Raw genomic sequence first — 19,187 nt, 5'->3', positions numbered from 1 at the left:
TGTCCTGGGATGTCGGCCAGCATCATGTCCATTTCTGCAGCCTCTGTCTCCTCCGGAGGTGCCTGTTCTGTACCTGGGACCACCTTTCCCCAGACTTGAGACTTCAGCTATTTCCCGGATGTTCCCACACCCTTGTCCCACACCTTCCTTATCTCACACCTGCCTGGTCCTCATCGGGCCCTGCCGTTTCTGCCCTGCCTTTGCATCCTCCTTCTCTTCTCACCGAGGCTGCTCATTACAGGGGCTCCATATCATCTGTCGGGGTTGCATTCCAGGAAAATGCAACCTATGTAGAAAGGACTCAGAAAGGGAAAAATAGGTCTGTGAGAATTAATGTGGAAAATCTCAACTTATGCCCAAGCTCCTACCTCAGTCCTAGTCATAACATATAACATGCATGTGTAACAGAAACAAAAGATTCATGGGGCAAGCTAAGCTGTTTCGCCAAAGGTATGGCCATTAAAGTGTATTCCTGAGGTAGTGTGACAGGGAGAGGGTAGGATTATCCCCACTCACTTTGCCACCTTCACACGTGCATCTGGAAGCCCAGGTCCAGATGAAAGGCAAGAATTAAGAGTTGGTTGAGGGCTAAGGAGCCCTGTGTCCTCTGTGTTCTTCTTCAGACAGCAAAGAAGGAATGAAGCATTGACTGCTATCTCCTGTGAATACTACCATCCTTGATACATCTGTTGTTTCCTGGCCAACGTTGCCCATGTCCTACCAAGAATATCATTGCAAAATTGGGTTGTGATAGAGGAATGGGTCCCACACATGTAAACTACTTACAGGCAACACAGTGGGTAAAGACCACTGAATCCCACACCTCTCACATGGATTCTATGGACTCAGAAGGCTGTTCTTTCAGCACAAGATTTCGGTGGTATCTCTGAGCCATGGCAGTTTTAATTCGGCCCTGGTTGCCAACTTCCATGCACCTAGAGGGCTGGCCTTGGTGAGTATGTGGCGGATTCCTCTCCTTTCTCTTGGCAGTAGAAATATACTTTTTCCTGGGCATGTGAACAAGAAATAGCAGAGGCCTGATTTTTAAAGTTGCCGGTGATGGAGCTAGCCTGCTCTTTAACTGCAGTAACAGACAACTCACCATTTCCGCACTAATGGCCAGCTGCCTTGGATGACAGGCTTACCAATGGCACACTACCGCCAAATTAATATGCAGATGGAACTTAAAAAAATATATGTGAAATGAACAGCCATCCTGAGAAAGCAGAATCATCTCATTCCATTTCCCCCTCAACAGGACCCATCACAAGGAGCTTCTTTAGCCAAATTTCATGTTGTTCCCTGTTCGATCATCGCTGGAGTCCCTGAATTGGTTCCTCACCCAGTAGCACCATTTCAGCCCAGGTCTCTTTCCTCTGCCTTTGTCACAGAGCTGAGTAATGATGTGACAACATATGATTGGGCGATTGATGTCAAATGTTAGCAGCAACATTCATTTTCCCTTGAAATGGACAAAGAAGAGTATGAGTCATTTAGAAATTTCGTCTGGAAGCACCTCACAAGTGATATTCCAAAATTGAATTGGTCTGAAATTTAAAGTGGCTTTTAAGTTCTTCTCCTTTGATTGTTCCTTGGGTCATGCGGAGTTGTGAAAGGCTGAGGGAGCAAGTTAGTGATGGGAACTGCAAAAGTCATTTGTTAGCTCCCTGACTCCTCTGCAGAAACGTATTCCTCCAGTGACAGGATGTTCCTGAGACCTCATGTCACATAGAGAAAAATCCATGGGACTTGGAAACACACAGATCTGGGCTCCAGGCTTTGTCTGATCACTTACTGCTTACTTGGTGAGCCTTAATTTCCTCCTCTGTGAAATGGAGCCGGCAATGCACCAGCCACAGGCAGTGCTGCTGTGTAGCTGAGATGAGAAGGTAAGGGGCGTGAGCACGTGTAGCATGGAGCCTAGCCCTAATGGACCTGCGGTGCTTGTGTGTGGTTTTTTCCTTTAGCGTAACTTCTTAAGGATTATCTAATTTAATCCCACAAATATGGATTAGTATCACCTTGATTTTAAAGTTGGGAAGATGAAGGCTTAAAGAGGTGAGTAAGGGTCCCAAATGACTGAGCCAGTGAAACACAAATTGCATCCATCTCTTGGGCCCCTGGTTCTCCAGCTATTTCTCTGAACCAGGGAGGCTTCATGCTGTCCTCTGGCCTCACCAGGAGGGCTTTGGGCTTTTTACATGTACCCCATGTGGGTGGCTCTTGTCCCACCAGGCTCCCTTCACACCCTCCCCAGAAAGAACCAACTGATATGTGTCTATGTGGGACTTAGTGTCAGAGACAGGGTTCCCCCTACATCCACCAAAGGCCAGTCCAATAGAAGCCAAAATGGCCCTGGATAATGAGAGTTTAAAATTCCCACTCTCTGTGATCAGCATTTTTCATGAAAAAGAAATATGCAGCAGGCATTGCCAGTTATTTCACATCTGGGCAGGCTCTTGCTCACTTTGAGCCCTCTATGCACTCGGAGTTACTGATATCATCGTTAGAAGTGGTTTCCACCTACGACTCTGATTCATGGTCTGGTTATGATTATGATTCATGGCCTGTGAAGAAGTGGTGTGTTACCTGAAAGCGCCCCGCCTGGCAGGTTCACAGTGCCTAGGGATAGGACCACTGATGTGATGCAGTCAGATATGCTAATGAGATCAATGCAATGCTACCTTAAAACAATCCACACTCATTTGCAAATGAATGTTAATAAGGAGAAAAAGCTCAGCTGAGGCTGGACCAGAATCAGTGGCATGACTAGTTCTTCCTCAGTTAAGTAACGTAATTTGTTCAATTTGTTTTATGTCAGTAAGTGAAGAACCTTTTACTCACTTTGATTCATGGAAGGAGGTTAGAAAATGGTACAGTAGAAAGGAAATTAACATTTAACCTGCCTGCCTGGATTTCCTAACGGATGTCTCAATATAACTGTGGCTATGGCGTAAATTCTCCTGATAAACCAGAATGAAGCAGCAATTATTTAAATCCCAAAGAAAATCTGGATGGCAGAGATTATACTCCAAAGTGAGACCAGTGGATGTTGAATGAAGAATTGGAAGACCTGACTATTAGTCTCAATGATGGCTTGTCACATGACTTTGAGTCAAAAAGTCTCGGTTCTCAGTCCTTGCATCTCTAAATGGTGTAAATGATTCTAACTGCAAAGGAATAGTGGTGCATTTATAAACTTTAAGACACCAAGTAAACACACAATATGTTAATTGATCTAACAATTTTTAGAGCACCCACTATATGCCAGGTACCGTGCTAGTTGCTGGAGATACACTGATGAACAGAATTATTAGGCCCCTGACCTAAAGGAAGTTCTAATCTGATAAGTCATCTTTCAAACATTTTTTTAATTATGAAAAATTTCAGACTTTCCCAAAAGTGGGCAGAATATTATAATGAACTTTCATTTACTGATCATTCAGATTCAAGCATAAACAAGATTTTGCCCTGTTTGTTTTATCTATCTGCCATGCCTTTTTGCTGAATTATCTCAAAGTAAATCATAGACATTGCATGAGTTTTCTATCCCCATACAACAAATTGCTATGAATTTAGCTGCTTGAACCACACTTACTTGTTATTTCAGTTTCTGTGGTCCAAGAGCCTGGGCACAGCTTAGCTGGACCCTCCGCTCAGGTTCACGAAGCTACGCTCAAGGTATTGGCTGTGCTGGGGCCTCATCTGAGGTTCCAAGTCCTTTTCCAAGATCGTGTGGTTTCCTGGGGTTGTGGTATTGCAGGGTTGAGGCCCTCAGCATCTAGAGCGAGCTTGTCTAACTGGTGGCTTGCAGGCTGCATGCAGCCCAGGAGGGCTTTGAATGTGGCCCAACACAAATTTGTACACTTTCTTAAGACATTATGAAGTTTTTGCATTTTTTAGCTCATTTTTAGCTTATCAGCTGTCGTTAGTGTGTTTTTTACATGTGGCCCAAGACAATTCTTCTGCTGCCAATGTGGCCCAGGAAAGACAAAAGATTGGACACCCCTGATCTAGAGGCTGTCCCCCTCTGCTGGTAGTTCCCACCATGACCGTTCGCTTCTTGTTGGAGGTCGGCAGGAGAATCTCTTATATTTTCCTCTCTTCTAAGGGCTTACCTGATTAGGTCAGGCCCACCTAGGGTAATCTCCCTTTTGATTAACTCAAAGTCAACTGATGAGTAACCTATCTTGGGAGTGTATCCCATCATATTCACTTATCTTCTTCCACTCAAGGGGAGACTATACAAGGTGGGTTTGCCAGGGAGTGGGAATCTTAGAGGCCATCTTGAAAGTTGCCTACCATAGACATTTCACCTCTACAATCTTAAATATGTACTTCTACAAATTATGGGTATTTTTTTGCATAATTACACTTTCCTTTTAATATCCAGTATTGGTTGTTATATTAGTCAGCTTAAGCTACATTATGCTGTTGTAACAAATGACCCCCAAATCTCTGTGGCTTCCAACCAACAAGGTTTCTTTTTTGGCTCATGTTCCATGCTCATCATGGGTTGGTTTCAGCTCTTTATCTTGGGACCCAGGTTGGAGGAACAGCTCCTTTCTGGAAAAGGCTTTTCATGTAAAGGTATTTCAAGCTTCAGCTAGGTAGTGGCCGTGTCATTTATTATCTGTCATTTGCTCATGTCACTCTTGATGGACTAGGAAGCGCAGTTCTTCACTAGGGAGGGGTCTCATAGAAAGGAGTCAGCCACAGGGGGCTGGTTGTATATTTTTAAGCACATAATACAATCTCCCACAGTAATCTTTTAAGTATCTTTTACTCTAGAAGAGTCTCACCCACACACCTTTTTTCCCACATGCCATTGACTTGTTGGAGAAACTGACCATATAGAGAGGTCTACATTCTGAAATTACCTGTTGGTTTTCTTATGGTGTCATTTCACTCATACTTTCATGCCTTCAATTTCTCATAGGTTAGAATTTAGCTCTAATTAACTTATTTTTGGGCAAGAATACTTCATAGGGGTATTTGGTATTTCATATTTTATCACATCAAAATGCACTTGATGGTTTTGGTGTGGCAATTTTCAAAAAACTTGAATTTTTAAAGCCAAATTCTTAGCATTTTGTCCTTTCATTCATTTACTAGATAGTTATTGCTGATCAGGTCTTGGACCAGGCCCAGGGAGATGAGGGAATAAATAAGACAAGGTCCTTATCTCAAGTATTTCACAGTTCAGATGGAGGGGACAAATTTTAAGATAATGCAGTGAGAACACTTAGGCAAAAAAAGAAGCATAAACTATCCAAATAGAAAGAAGTAATTAAAATTATCTCGATGTGCAGATGACATAATCTTGTATATAGAAAATCATAAGGAATCAACGTACACACAAAAAACTTTTAGAGCTAACAAAAGAGTTTGGTAACATTGCAGGATGCAAGATTCATATACAAAATCAATTATCTTTTTGTACATTGGCAAGGAATAATTAAAAATGAATTTAAAAAATTCCAGCTGTAATAGCATCAAAAAGAGTAAAATACTTAGGAATAAGTTTAGCAAAAGAATTGTAAGACTTGTACACAGAAAACTACAAAACATCATTGTAAGAAATTGAGGAAGACTTAAATAAATGGAAGGACATCCTGTATTCCTGAGTTAGAAGACTTAATATTATTAAAATGGCAACACTCCCCAAATGGACCTATAGATTCAATACAATCCTTATCAAAGTCCAAGCTGATTGTTTTTTTATTGGCAGAAATTGAGGAGCTGATTCTTTTTTAAGTCAATTGGTCATATCACATGATGAGCTGATTCTAAATTTCATATAGAATTGCAAGTGACCCAGAATAGCCAAAACAATCTTGGCAAAGAAGACAAAAATTGGAGGACTCACACTTCCCAACTTCAAAAGTTACTACAAAGCAGAAATAACTGAGAGAGGTACTGATATATGGCTAGATATGTAATCAATGGCATAGAACTGAGAGTCCAGTAATAAACTCATACATTAATGATTAATTGATTTTTGACAAGAGTGCCAAGACCATTCAATAGGGAAAGAATAGCCTTTTCAACATATGGTGCTGGGACAACTGGATATCTATGTGCAAGAAAATGAAGTTGGATGTTTATCTCATATCATATACAGAATTAACTTAAAATGATTAAAATAAATATAAAAGCTAAGAGCGAAAACTATAAAACTCTTAGAAGAAAACAGGTATAAATCTTTGTGACTTTGCATTAAGCAATCTTTTTTTTTAGATATGAAAACAAAAGCACAAACAACCAAAGAAGAAATCAACTGGACTCCATTGAGATAAAAAGCTTTTGTGCTTCAAAAGACTATTTAAAAAATGAGAACACAATCCATAGAATGGGAGAAAAAGTCTGCAAATCATGTGTCTGATAAGGATCTAGTATCCAGAACATATAAAGAACCCCTACAATTCAATAAGAGCAAAGACTTGGAACCAACCCAAATGTCCATCAATGACAGACTGGATTAAGAAAATGTGACACATATACACCATGGAATACTATGCTGCCATAACAAAGGACGAGTTCATGTCCTTTGTAGGGACATGGATGAAGCTGGAAACATCATTCTGAGCCAAGTGTTGCAAGGACAGAAAACCAAACACCGCTTATTCTCACTCATAGGTGGGAATTGAACAATGAGAACAGTTGGACACAGGGCGAAGAACATCACACACTGGGGCCTGTCGTGGGATGGGGGGATGGGGGAGGATTAGCATTAGGAGAAATACCTAATGTAAATGACGAATTAATGGGTGCAGCACACCAACATGGCACATATATACATATGTAACAAACCTGCACATTGTGCACATGTACCCTAGAACTTACAGTATGACAAAATCAAAAGAAAACAACCTGATTAAAAAATGGGCAAAGGATTTGAATAGACATTTTCCCAAAGAAGATATAATGATGGCCAAAAGGCACACAAAAAGATGCTCAATCTCTCTAATCATTAGGGAAATGCAAACCCACACCACAGTAAGATACCACCCATACCCATTAGAATGGCTACTATAGAAAATCCCCCCAAACAACAAGTGGGGACAAGGACTTGGAGACATTGGGACTCTTGTGCACTGTTGGTCAAAAGATAAAATAGTGTAGGTGCTTCGGAGAACAGTTAGTTTCTCAAATGACAAACATAGAATTACCATATGATCCAGCAATTCCCTCTTAGATATATACCCAAGAGAACTGAAAGCATATGTACAACTAAGAACACGTTCGTGAGTGGCCATAATGACCAAAAAAAGTGGAAGTGCTGATGCATGGTTCAATGTGGATGAACCTTGAAAACATTCTGCTAAGTGACATAAGTTCCACATATTGTTATGAAAACCACATATTGTTATGATTCCATTTATATGAACTATCAAGAGTAGGCAAGTCCATGCACAGGGGCTGGCTGGGTGGTTGAGGGGAAGGAGGAGGAGGAGGAGGAGTGACTACTGATGGGCACAAGGTTTATTTTTGGGATGATGAAAACATTTTGGGATTAGTGGTGATCGTTATTCAACTTTGCGAATCTATAAAAAAAAAACCATTGAACTGCATACTTTAAAGTGGTGAATTTTATAGTATATGAACTATACCTCAATGAAAATATTCTTAAAATATGCACTATCAGATATCGGGGGAGATCATTTCGATGATAGGTAGTGGATGGTTTTGTGAATTGGGCCTAAAAGGATGTGTAAGTTTTGTCCCCTGCCTGCCAGCCAGCCCTGCCAGGAGCTCCAGAGGCCAGGACTTGTGAGTGCTTTTGGTTTCTGTCACTGTGAAAAGGTGAGAGGAAGGACGGTCAGAGACAGGGCGGTTGCTGGGAGGACCAAGTTTCACAGCTCAGATTTTCCTTCTTCCTGCTTGCTGTGCTCAGTACACCTGAGCCACCCCCCACCCCCATCCCCTCAGCATCTCAGGCTGCAGTTTCTCAGCTCTAGAGAATGCATACAGGGCTGAGAGGAAGCCATTGTTAAAGAGAACACAGTGAATCAGCTCTGGTTCATATAAGTAAGTTCGCCATTACAAACGTCGGTTCCACAACAAGGTAATCCCGCCAACTGATGCTAACATACTAGCTATTTACTGGGCAAACATTTACTGAGTGCCTGCCCTGCCCCTGTGAGGAAGGACAATATGGTTGACAGCTATGGTCCAGGTGAGAATAGACATGGAAGCAGGTAAAGATGTCACAGCAGGGTGATTGTGGCCGGGATCGAGGAGCAGGCTGCAGCTACCCTCTCTGTTTGTTCACTCCCTAGATCTCTCCAGCCTGCCTGATTTCCTGTCTGATTCACTGGGCTGAGAACAGTGTCGACCTGTCCTGACCCTAATGAACTTCAGTGCCTCCCTGGGCTTTGCTGGTCTCAGTTGATTCCTCTCCACGGGCTCCCCAAGCATCAAGTCCTGCAGTGTCCCTCATGATGGGACCACAGTGCCACCCTTTTTTCCTGTAGACCTTCCCACTTCTGTTCCTTTCTGCTGGTCCTGAGATCATCCTGCCTGGTAACTGGATTGATGTAGAACCTTCACCACCCATCACGGCCACCCAAAGCCCTCCAGGATGGCAAAGTTCATAGCCACACCCTCTCCCTTGAGTTGGCCCAGCCATCTGCCTAGTTTCTTCTCCTTGCAGTGCCTTGCTGTATTTTTGTCGTAGTCCAGCTTGAAATTTGACACTTTGTGGGTGAGAAGGACTTTAGCAGCCACCTACTTTGACCTCCTCATTTTGGAGGGAGGAGATGGCGGCTCAGGAAAAAGAAAGCAACTTGCGTAGGGCCAAGTAGCAAGTTATCCGCATGACCACAAGGGCCCTCCTTTCTCCCACTCCCCACCAGACATTTTCTCTGGTCATCCAGGCTGCTGTTGGAGGTGCTGCAGTAGTCAGGAGAGACTGGGATGGGCTACAAAACTTGCACTTTAAGCCACAAAAAAATGTGGCTTAACACAGGAAAGATGAGCTTTTCTCCCATGTTCCAATGTGATGTGGATTAATTTCCTATCCTTGGTGATACACCTTCAAGTGGTGACTTAGGGGCCAGGCTATTCCAGCTTGTGATGCTCCATCCTAAAGTCTGGTCATCACTGATGGGGAACATAGAGTATAGATCTGGATTTCCAGCCTCAGCACTACAGACATTTTGGGCTAGATGATTCTTTGTCATGCAGGTGTCTGGTACTTTGTAGGATGCAGTATTCGTGGCCTCTACTCATCAGATGCCAGTAGCAGCCCTCCTTCCCTGACCGTTGTGTCAACCAAAATGTCTCCAGACATGGCCAAGTGTCTGATGAAGGACAAAATCAGTCACCTCCCATTGATAAACACTGGTGTAGATGATCACCCAGAACCAGGCATGGGTTTGCATACATCACTTCCTGTCAAATCTCATCGGTTAGAATGCAGTCACATAATCCTAACCTAACTGCAAAGGAGGCTGGGAAATATAGTCCTTTTGTTTGCCAAGGAATTGAAAAATGAAATGAGATTTAGCAAACTTTAGCACATTTTTGCCATGGATGCAAACAATCCCAACCTTTTTCTGAAATTCTCCTTTGGATATAAGGACTGAGCTGATTCAAGATGATGAGGAGTCACGGAATATGGAGAGAGGAGAGAGAAGATGAATGGCGACAGATAATGGGCTCAGGTCAGCTGGCTTTGGAGGCCCAGGAGTCATAGGAAATGTGGTCTGAGATTGCCCTTATTCCTTCACTTGCTACCAATCCTATCTTTGTCCATATATTTGGCAGGCATGCATCTACATTGAGCTGGGCTCAGAGGAATCCAACATAGACCTTGTCCTTAGAGAGTTCCTGGTCTGGAGGGAAATGCAGACCCACAGTTAGGGGAAACTGCAGAGAGATGAGAGTGAAAATGGAGATACGGGGGCTGTGTTAGGGACTGAATGTGTCCCCACCCAAATTCATTCATTGAAGCCCTGGACCCCAGTGTGGCCGTATTTGGAGATGAGGCCTTTAAAGAAGTAATTAAGGTTAAATGAGGTCAAAAGGCTGGGGCCGTGACCCCATAGGATTCACTTCCTAATAAGAAGAGACAGGCCATGCACAGTGGCTCACGCCTGTAATCACAGCACTTTGGGAGGCTGAGGTGGGTGAATCATGAGGTCAGGAGTTCAAGACCAGCCTGGCCAACATAGTGAAACCCTGTCTCTACTAAAAATACAAAAAGAAAATTAGCCAGGCATCGTGGCGTGTGCCTGTAGTCCCAGCTACTCGGGAGGCTGAGGCTGAGAATCGCTTGAACCCGGGAGGTGGAGGTTGTGGTGAGCCGAGATTGCACCACTGCATTCCAGCCTGGGCAACAAAGCGAGACTCTCTCTCTCTCAAAAAAGAAAAGACAGCAGGGAGCTCTCTCTCTGTGTCTCTCTGTCTCTATGTGTGCATGCAGAGAAAAGGCCATGTGAGATATAGCAGGATGGTGGCCATCCGCAACTCAGGGGGAGAGGCCTTACCAGACACCAACTCTGCTGATGTCTTGGCTTTGGACTTCCAGCCTCCAGAACAGTGAGAAAATAAGTTTCTGTTGTTTAAGCCACTCAATCTATGTTATTTTGTTACAGCAACTCAGGCAGACCAGTAAGACTGTATTAATGTCTTAGGGCTGCCATAACAAAGTATCACACCCTGGGGGCTTAAAACAAAGACATTTATTGTCTCACAGTCGTTGAGGCTAGGAGTCTGAAATCAAGGTGTCAGCACAGCCAAGCTCTCTCTCCTGGCTTCTGATGGTTGCTGGCGATCCTTGGAGTCCCTTGGTCATATAACTCCAATCTCTGCCTCTGTGTTCACATGGTCATCTTCCCTCTGTGTGTTTGTCTTTGCATGGTGTTCTCTCTCTGTGTAGGTTTCTTTATGTCTCATCTCCTCTTATAAGGACACCAGTCACAATGTCTTAAAAGCCCATCCTGTTCCAGTGTCTTCTCAACTTACTTATGAATGACATCATAACTCTAACTGTGCTTGGAGGTCAAGGGAGATGTCAAATAGAGGCAACCCTGGAGGAGGTCCTTAAAGGAAGAGGAGGTGTTCCAGGGATCTTAGACAAGCAGGCAGCAGGTACAGCTGCAAGATCTGGACCAATAAAGGGATTTGCTTAGCACTTGGGCTCCCCAGAGCTGCACCCTCAGGGCTGCTGGGGATGAGGGTTGAAGGCATTGTCAACCCCGGGCCCCTGCCGTCTCTTGAACCAAAACAGTTCTGCTCCTACCTGTTTCACACGTGGGGCCTCTAGGTAAGACTTTGTTCAAATAGAGAATTCTGTGATGGGAAACTCCTGACTCAAATGAACAATCCTCAGTGTTGTTACTTGTACTGTTAGAATATTAATGAGCCGGCAATTAGTAAGAAGACGATGACCTTGGCAACTATCATCACCCAAGATTATAGCTACCATTTATGGGCACCAGATATACATCAGGCCCTGTTCCAGGCATGTTATATACATTTACTTTTTACAAAAACCCTAATGCAATGAGACCTCTCATTTTACAGATGAGGAGCTGAGGCTTTCAGAGGTATCTTGGTCAAGTTCACAGAGTTGGGAGTGTTTATCTATGAAGCGAACTCAGGTCTTCTTAGTTCAGAAGCTGGTGCCCTCCTTTGCACTAGAACAGTGCTTTACGGTGTGCAAAACCCTTTTGTAAGCCACTTCTCTGTTGGCAGCTGCAGCCGCTGTGGAAAGAGGACTCTGCAGGTATCTCCATTCCACAGCTGAAAAGAATGAGGCTCTGACCTAGTCCAGCATGTAGAATGGTGAGACGGGATGGATAGTCTGGGTTATGGCATGTCTGCCCCATTCCCTTGGTGGTCACCAACCGCAGAGGAGCCCCCCAGAGCATGAAGATTTGGCCGGTGCTCTGGCCACTCCTCCCCAGCCATCCTTCTTAGTGTACATGAGATGCTCAAATTATGATGTTTTATTCTAATGACAAAGAGTATAACAAGCACAGGAAATGGCCTGGCATTAATCTCCACTCCATCTTGTGGCAGTGACTGCAATGAAAATGAGAAATAGTTTAAGCTTAACCCATTCTCATTACAATCATAATTACATTTTGTGGTCATTCTCAGTTTCTAGCAGACCCCAACTGCTCCCCATGTCAATATGAAAGATACAGACAGCCCTTAATTTTTCTCTAGCATTCATTTTCCCAGCCATCTGCTGAGGATGGATCCTTTAGAAGCTGAAAATTAGGCTTAAGGAACTTATCTGTTTTATGTTTTAAATGGTTTGGCACGAACCTGCTAAACATCTGGATAAATGTAATTTACATCCATATGCCTCAAAACACATTGAATTGAGCAACCGATTTATCTTTCCAATTATATGTTTAATAGAATACTCAAATTTGGGCCCTGATTACATAGCTAGCGGCACTGAGAGCTAACCAAGAAGCATGCTGCGTGGTAAGAGGGGAGAGCTAAGGACCAGACCTTGCTAAGGACAATCCCCCTAATTCATAGGCCATCACTGGAATGATGTTCCTACTCATTAGGATATTAATAAGTCTGCGTCTAATAATGAAGAAGATAATGACTTGGCAATTACCGTCACCCACAATGATAGCCACCATTTACAGGACACTAAATATATGCCAGACCCTGTTCTAGGCAGGTTCTAGGCAAGTGGACATGCCCCTGTATACAGCGTGCAAATGGTATTCTCCACAATAATTGCACAGGTTATGGCTCTGCAATATTTTTCTGTGGCTGTTGTCTAACAAATCCATTTACCAACAGGCATCTTTACCTATGGTTCATTCATTCTTTTTGCAAATATTAATTGAGCACCTACAATGTGCTAGGGGCTGGCCAGGAACTGAGGATGTAGACAAGTGAAGCTGAACCCCTGCTTTCAAGGGCTCACTTTTTGGTGGTCAACCAGAGAGCTCAAAGCAGCATAGAAGGCGGTAGGGGTGGAAGGGAGAGCTCCAACCCAGCCCTGGGGTGGGTGGTGGGTAGGGAAGGCCCTGCGGCATCCCAGCTTGGTCTCGGCTGGTGGTGGGCAGTGGATAAATCACCCAGCATCTCTGGGTTCCAGAGTCTCCTTTCTTAAGTCCATCTACCCGGGGCTGCTGAGAATGAAAGTAGACAGTCAATAATGTGCTTGGTTGAGATCCTAGTGTCACCTAAGTGCCCACTAAGTATAGGGGACATAAAGGCTTCCTGGAGGGGCCTTGACAGGTAAGGTCAGGGCTTCACTAGGAGTGGTGCAGGATGTGTGTCTTCAGGCGAGGGCTAAGGTCTGGGGCTGGGAGAGAACACTCAAGTGTGGCTGTGCCCAGAGGGGAGGGGTGTGCAGCAGAGGCCCAATCCCGGAGCGTCCTGTGTGCCGGGCTATGGAAGTTGGACCTTGCCCCCGAGCTGTGGGAGCCTTTCTGTAGGGGAGACAGTGGAGAGTAAGATGATCAGATTTGCATTTTGGAGTCACGATTCTGGCTACAGAGTGAAGAATGGATCCCCCACACTCGGAGCAAGACCAGGGGCAGAGAGGCGGAGGCAATAATTTGCAGAGCACCTCAGCAGAGTTGTTTTGTAATGGGCTTTATTTTATCGTGGATGATATTTTACAGTTTTGTTTAAGTCAGCTTTTGGAGAATTTGAATTCTTGGACTAGATTATTTCAGAATGTCCCTTATATATTAGATAGAGTCTTTGGCCCAGCCCAGGGAACAGAAAGCTGGGTTGGATTTTTAGTGAGTTTTGGATTTTTAGGCACTCTGGGCAAAGAGTAGAGAGTGGTGCCATAGAGTTTGGGCATTGAGGGTTGTGGCCTGGCTTGCATTCAGAGTCTTAGGGTATGGGAGTCCTTCTGTTCCCCAAGAGGTCCTTCTGCAGAACCTCACCTTGTCAGTGACCTGAAGCTCTAGATATACAATGGGGTGCTGGGAGAGGGGCCAGGCCATGGACCTTTCCTAACTGGCTGTGTGATCTGGGCACTTGCTTGATTTCTCTAGGCCCCCTCTTCTTATCTCAAAGTGGAGGCAACAGAGAAATGAGGAGCCATGAAGTGTTTGCCGCAGGGGTGAATTTCAGTCACAACTCCTGGCATCTGTTTCTGACTCATGGACTAATTTTCTCCAATGGCAACATATGTATCCAAATAAACCTGCCTCAGTGATACCTGCAGTGTCACAGTTTGTAAGCCCAAATAATAAGTGAGCTTATTATTTCTTCATTGGAAAGAATGGCCCAATGCCCCTGCCATTCCAGAAATGGCTTTTTAATTTTTGATTTGTGTTTTTTTTTTTTTTTTTTTTATGGAGTCTTGCTCTCTCACCCAAGCTAGAGTGCAGTGGTGCAATCTTGGCTCACTGCAACCTTTGCGTTCTAGGCTCAAGTGATTCTTCTGCCTCAGCCTCCCAAGAAGCTGTGATTACAGGCATGCACCACCAGGCCCAGCTAATTTTTGTATTTTTAGTAGAGATGGAGTTTCACCATGTTGGCCAGGCTGGTCTCAAACTCCTGACCTCAGGTGTTCTGCCCACGTTGGCCTCTCAAAGTGCTGGGATTATAGGCGTGAGCCACTGCACCTGGTCTTTGATTGGTGTTTTGAAATGAATTGTTAGGTCTCATAAAACTGTTTAAAAATAAATCCACAGATACAGACAGGGCACTGACAAAGGAAATAGGGACAGTAGATGTACAATGAAGGGGAAAACATCATGACAAAGCTAGAAAAATGAATTAGACATTTGCCATTAGAACTGGCCTGAAAACGAGCCCAGTGCTAATTGATACAGTGGGTCTTTGCATGAACGCACAGTGGCAGGAGGAGCCCCGCCCCTTTCTGGTCCAGCTGTCCCTTCTCCCAGTCCTGAGTCATCTTCAGCTGCCTCCAAGCTGCAGCCTCGGGTTGGCAGCCCATAATAGGCAGTGGAATTAGATCTGACCTTTGCAATTGTGGCTTTTTAAAAATTATTAAATTTAAAAATGGTTAAACCTCAAATGAGCTGAAATCTTTTGTACAAAGAACCTGTCTATCATTGCTTTTGTCCGTAAAATATATTTAACCTCAACCACATAATTACAGCCAGTGAATCCACCAGGCCAGTTGGGTTTATTATGTGCATAGAGAGCTCAGCCATTCTCATCTGAAAAGGACAGTGCCGGTTCCCTTGCAGGCATTTTCTTGAGTTGCTTGGCAAAAGCTATAGTCAGGAAGTTGAATCTTGTCTGGAATAGCTTCCACTTTACTTCCTTGCCCCTCCCCCACCAACAATCTAGGTTGAGCAAAAAAAAATGCTTCACAATTAGAGAGAAATGCCCAACAAAGGAGTTAGCCAGGCTGACAGCACATCCTGGGGGAGAATGTGTGTGAGCGGCGGGGATTGAGGGCCCACGTCAGCATCCTGCAACCCAGAAGCTAAGGCCCAGCCTCACACCCAGCTGCAGTTTCCAAGCAGGGCAGAGAGGGGTCTGTGGAAGTCCAGTGGCTTACAAAGCACTGATGCTAAACAGGATTCTGGGAATCTAGACTTCCCCAATGAAGCTGGAAGAGCACTGTCTTGAGAGTCCAATACACTTGAGTGAAGGTTTATATCTCTGCTGCTCGTTTGATGTGTGAATTTGGCAAGTCATTAAACTGTGCTGAGCCCCAGTTTTCTTATGTGTAAAATAGGGAGGCTGAGGTGGGTGGGTCACTTGAGGTCAGGAGTTTGAGACCAGCCTAGTCAATGTGGTGAAACCCTGTCTCTACTAAAAATACAAAAATTAGCCAAGCGTGGTGGCCTGTGCTTGTAGTTCCAACTACTTGGGAGGTTGAGGCACAGGAATTGCTTGAACCTGGGAGGCGGAGGTTGCAGTGAGCCAAGATCACATCACTGAACTCCAACCTGGGTGACAGAGTGAGACTCCTTCTCAAAAGAAAAATAAATAGGGGTTAAAAATAATAAATCTAAACCATGTGGGGTGCTTGTTGTTGAAATGAGATAATATGTGTCAAATCCTTAGCACAGTGCTTGGCACAAAGAAATCAGTTACTATTCTTTTCCTTTTCTTCTTCCTCCTTCTACTTTTTCCTCTTGGAAAACAGACCATGAAAATAGCCAAATAAGTTGTGTGTGCATGTGCATGGCAGGGGTAGGGGGAGGACCTGCTGTATTAAATGTCAGGATGGAGTATAAAGCTATAGTCATTGTGATAGTGTGGTACTGGCCCAACAGTTGATAAAAGTGTAATGGAACCAAACAGGGCCCAGAAACAGACCATGCATTAATCACACTGCAGTCCAGTGGGGAAAAGCATGGATTACTCAGTCAATATTGCTGGGAATATTGGTTAACCATGTGGGAGAAATGAAATGGGATCCCTACCTCACACCATACCCAAAACGGATCCCAGATGGATTAAATGTGAAAGGCAAAACTGGAACATTTTAAGAAGAAAATAAAGGACTCTACTTCATGACCTCAGGGTAGGACAGGATTTCTTAAGCAAAACACAAAAGGTTGATAAGTTAGAGTAATTAAAATTCAGAATTTATCTCAACAAAAACTTGAATAAGATACTTGCAATATATAACAAAAAATTAGTATTCAGAATATAGACAAATGGGAAATAATAATAAAAACAACAACAACAACAACCGAGTAGAAACAGGGGCAAAAGACATGAATAGACATCTTAATAGGAAGAGTAACTGGAATGCCCAATTAACATGTGAAAAGATGCTCGACCTCATTTGTAATCAGGAAAATGCCAATTAAAACCACAATGGGCTGGGCGATGTGGCTCACACCTGTATTCCCAGCACTTTGGGAGGCCAAGGCGGGTGGATCACTTGAGATCAGGAGTTCGAGAACAGCCTGGCTGACATGGTGAAACCCCATCTCTACAAAATACAAAAATTAGCTGGATGTGGTGGCACATGCCTGTAATTCCAGCTACTTAGGAGGGTGAGACAGGAGAATCGCTTGAACCTGGGAGACGGAAGTTGCAGTGAGCCGTGATTGCACCACTGCACTCCAGCCTGGGCAAGAGTGATACTCCATCTCAAAAACAAACAAGCAAACAAACAAAACAAACCACAGTGGTCTACCATTTTATACTTGTCAGGTTAACAAAAGCTAAGAGGTCTGACAAACATGGAAATAGGTGCTGTTTGAGTGAGTGTGTGGATGAAAAAGAACAGAACCAGGAAATGTGTCCCGGAGAGAACCCATTTTGCCAACTGAGCTCTCTTGGGACTTCTCTTCCCACTTAATGTCTGTTATTAGTGTCATGCAGTGTACACTGTTATTAAACTCTTAACATAAAAAATAAAGCTGCTGTGGTGGGGCATAGCTGTGAGCTTTGGTCTCCAGGCCATTTATCTAATGAAAGGACATAGAGCTGTGGGAAAGAACAGCTGAAATGTTCTATTTCCTAAAGGTTGTGGGGACAGTGGTTTTGAGGCATAGGCAAAGATGTTGGTGGAAGGAAGCTGGTCCTCTGAAATGCCCATTAGTTTAAGAGCATTTTCAATTAAGTAAAATAAAAAAATTAAAATAAGTATTCTTTTAATTTTAGAGCACGTGGGAAGACTCTTCACTCTGAGGCGTTAGGACCAGGCCCCACTGGGGAAATGTGGGACGTTTGTTTCTCCTGCTTCCCACCCAACCCTTCTGCACCTTTTTCTTCCAGGCACATTAAAAATGCCCTGCTCCTCAGTATAATGGACCTGAAGGAATGCAAATAGTCTATTGTTTCAATAGAACATGGATTAACTCTCCTGAAATAATGTGTCACCGGCCAACAGTAATACCTTTTTTGGACCCGGTATGGTATCACAATGACCTGGAAATAATGGGTCAATGAAAACACTTGGAGTTCAATGTGTTATTTTCTTATTTGTTTCTGCAGGAAAATCTCAGTTTGGGTTCTGTTCCTGGTCATTTAGCAAAGGTCCTCAATTTGATCCATTGTCTTTTATGACAAAGAGGTCGAGGGTTTACGTGACCAGCCGAAGGCAAATCTGCTGGGAGCCTTGGTTTTCTGCTTATGCAACAGTGTCTAAACCACTTTTAAAAATGCCATCCCGTGGAAATCACCAACAGGAGGAGCTTATTGCCAGAAATCTTAATTTGATTACTAGTAGGGATTTTACTTACGATTGTGAAGTTAAAACAGAACTGCTCCCTCTCTTTGGGAGGGATTTTTCCCATCCTCTTCCATATTCAAGATTGGTTAAAAAATCTCTGCCCAAAATTGATCTGAGCAGGGCTCAAGAAATGAAGAGGATCTCTGGCAAATAGCAGGTGCATTTTAATCACAAGGCCTACTTGATCACGTATGGCTTCCCTGTGCCTTACAAAGACAGATTTTTAAATGTGTGTAACATTAGAATACGGAAAGCCTCGGCCATTCCACCCTGCCCCATGAAGACTTACACGGTCCCAATGCTTAAAATATGGAGAGAGGAACAATTAACATTATGTTTCCAGTGCGGGTGGTGGCACTAAGTAGCTTACGGGCTCTGTGTCCACCTAGAAGCGATAAAGTCATGTTATTATTGCATTAAATAAAATAAACATCTTAATCATTATATATGAAGACCTCTTTTTTAGTGGCCGGCAGAACGAGGGGTAAGACCGGCTTTTCTTTCCCTTCACAGCTCACTTGAGACCAGGAGAACAGGCAGAGAAGCCTGGAAATCCGGATGGCTTCTAATTGTCTCTTTACAGCCAACTAGGCTACCAAAATGATTGTCTTTTTCTCTCCAAGCCTTACTGACCTGTGGCTAATGAGATTTGTGCTTCGATTAGTTGTAGAACATAAATTAGCTAATCAATGGCAATGGATTCACATTATTTCTCATACATGAGTTCCGCTGCAGTGATCTGTATTTAATATTCAAATCAATTTTGAATGCTCAGGATGATTCCGTTAATGTGGCATGCTGGAAGCTGGCAGCATCTGTAGCCTCCTGGCCGATGAGGACTAGGCCAAGCCTGGATGATACACCTGCCTCTCATTGGCTTCCGGAGCTTTGCAGATTGCCTTGCCTTCCATTACACAGGGTGAGGGGCAAATGGGGTTAGACAGAAAGCTTGTGGAACAAGCAAAAGAAAATCCAGGAGCACGTACAGCAGAGGTGGCCTCTTTCCTGAACAGGAAATCAAAAAGCAGGCGAGCTAATTTCAGGTTTTTGATGTGCAAACTTTGCA

Source organism: Symphalangus syndactylus, chromosome 2 (genome assembly GCF_028878055.3).
Source record: "Symphalangus syndactylus isolate Jambi chromosome 2, NHGRI_mSymSyn1-v2.1_pri, whole genome shotgun sequence".
Taxonomy (NCBI): domain Eukaryota; kingdom Metazoa; phylum Chordata; class Mammalia; order Primates; family Hylobatidae; genus Symphalangus; species Symphalangus syndactylus.
Note: the sequence above shows the minus strand (reverse complement) of the source record.